At 43.6% G+C, this 2,512-nt stretch overlaps 1 pseudogene; it reads left to right on the top strand.

The window, feature by feature from the left end:
- Nucleotides 1-1,151: 1,151 nt before the first annotated feature.
- On the top strand, nt 1,152-2,010 carry LOC123934882 (annotated as a pseudogene).
- Nucleotides 2,011-2,512: the final 502 nt, after the last annotated feature.

Below are 2,512 nucleotides of genomic sequence, written 5' to 3'. Positions count from 1 at the left end.
CAAAGATGTGACTTATACCCTGAAAACTGTAAAACAGTGAAGGAAGAAGCTGAGGAAGTCACAAAGGACTGGAAAGACGTTCTATGCTCACAGACTGGAGGAACAAATCTTGTTAAAAAGTCCATGCCACCCAAAGAAATCTAGACGTTTAATGCAATCCCCGTCAAAACACCATCGGCACTTTTCACAGCGCTGGGACAAACAATCCTAAAATTTGTAAGGAAGCATAAAAGACCCTGAGTGGACAAAGCAGTCTTGAAAAAGAGAAGCAAAGCTAGAGGCATCACGAATCTGGCTGCATCACACAGCGGTGGTGATCACAACAGTACGGCACCAACACGAAACAGACACCCAGGCCAATGGAGCAAAGAGAAACCCCAGAAATAAGCCCACAACTCTACGGTCAACTCATCTTTGACAAAGCAGGAAAGAATATCCAGTGGGAAAAAGACAGTCTCTTCAATAAGTGGTGTTGGGAAAACTGGGCAGCCCCATGCAGAAGAATGAAGCTGGACCACTTTTTTTTTACACCACACACAGAAATAAACTCAAAATGGACTAAAGGCCCAGATGTGAAAAGCAAAACCATAAAAATCCTAGAGGAGAAGACAAGCAGTAATATCTTTGACATTGGCCGTAGCAACTTTTTCCAGGTATGTCTCCTGAGGCAAAGGAAGCAAAACGAGAAATAAACTACTGGGACTCCATCAAAATAAAAAGCTTCTGCTTTTTAAACCTATGGAATGGGAGAAGGTCTCGGCAAATGACATATCTGATGAAGGGTTAGTATCCTATATAAAGGCCTTATAAAACTCAACACCCAAAACCCAAACTGGATAAGTAAAAAATGGGCAGAAGACATGCATACACATTTCTCCGAAGATGACAGATGGCAGGCACATGAAAAGAGGCTCCACATCTCTCATGATGAGGGAAAACACAACTCAACACCACAATGAGATACCACCTCACACCTGTCAGGACGGCTAAGATCGAAAACAGAAGAAACAACAAATGTAGGTGAGGACGTGAAGAAAAAAGAGCATTCTTGCACTGTGGGTGGGAACGCAAACGGGTACAATCGCTGTGGAAAACAGCAAGGAGGTTCTTCAGAAGGTTAAAAATAGAAATACTGCCCTACAGCTCTTTTCCCGGCTGGAACCATGGGGTGTGCAGAAGAGAAGAAAAAGAAGGTTCCTGCTGTGCCAGAAACCCTTAAAAAGAAGCGAAGGAACTTCGCAGACCTGAAGATCAAGCGTCTGAGGAAAAGTTTGCTCAAAAGATGCTTCGAAAGGCAAGGAGGAAGCTTATCTATGAAAAAGCTAAGCATTGCCACAAGGAATATAGACAGACGTACAGAATTGAGATTTGAATGGCGAGGATGGCAAGAAAAGCTGGCAACTTCTACGTACCTGCGGAACCCAAGTTGGCATTTGTCATCAGGATCAGAGGTATCAATGGTGTGAGCCCAAAGGTTCGAAAGGCGTTGCAGCGTCTTCGCCTTCGTCAAATCTTCAATGGCACCTTTGTTTAGCCCAACAAGGCTTTACTTAACATGTTAAGGATTGTGGAACCATATATATCATGGGGGTACCCCAACCTGAAGTCAGTGAATGAACTGATCTACAAGCGTGGTCATGGCAAAATCAACAAGAAGCGAATTGCCCTGACAGATAACACATTGGTTGCCTGATCTCTTGGTAAATAAGGCATCATCTGCACGGAGGATCTGACTCACGAGATCTCTACTGTTGGAAAACGTTTCAAGGAGGCAAACAACTTTTGATGGCCCTTCAAATTATCTTCTCCACGAGGGGGAATGAAGAAAAAGACCACCCATTTTGTGGAAGGTGGAGATGCTGGCAACAGGGAAGACCAGATCAATAGGCTTACTCGAAGAATGAACTAAGCTATCTACCATGATTATTTTTGTAATCGGGCCAGTTAATAAAGGACGACTCTCAAATGGAAAAAAAAAGAAAAAGAAAAAGAAAAAAAAGAAAAAAGAAATACTACCCTACAATTTGGCAATCATGCTACTGGGTATTTACCCAAAGAATACAAAAATGCTCAAAGGGATACGTGCACCCCAATGTTTAGAGCAGCATTATCTAAAATGGCCCAAGCGTGTGCCAACTGATGACCAGATGAAGAAAGTCTGGGATATACACAATGGACAACTACTCAGCCATAAAATTAAGAGGGAGATCTTGGCAACTGCAAGATGGAGCAAGGGTAACGCTAAGCAAAACAAGACAGAGAGGGCCAATACCAGATGATTTCCCTCACGTGTGCAATTTAAGAAATGAATGAGCAAAGGGGAAAGAGACGAGAGAGGGGAACCAAGAAGCTGACTCTTGCCTCCAGAGAACACACGTACGGTCACCAAAGGGGAAGGGGGACAGGTGAAACAGGCGACGGGGATGAAGGAAGACGCTCGTCGTGACAAGCAGCGAGTGATGTATGAAGTGCTGAATCACTACATTGTACGTATTAAACTAATACTACACGG

Source organism: Meles meles, chromosome X (assembly GCF_922984935.1).
Source record: "Meles meles chromosome X, mMelMel3.1 paternal haplotype, whole genome shotgun sequence".
NCBI lineage: Eukaryota > Metazoa > Chordata > Mammalia > Carnivora > Mustelidae > Meles > Meles meles.
Note: the sequence above shows the minus strand (reverse complement) of the source record. Positions and strands in the feature narration are given on the sequence as shown.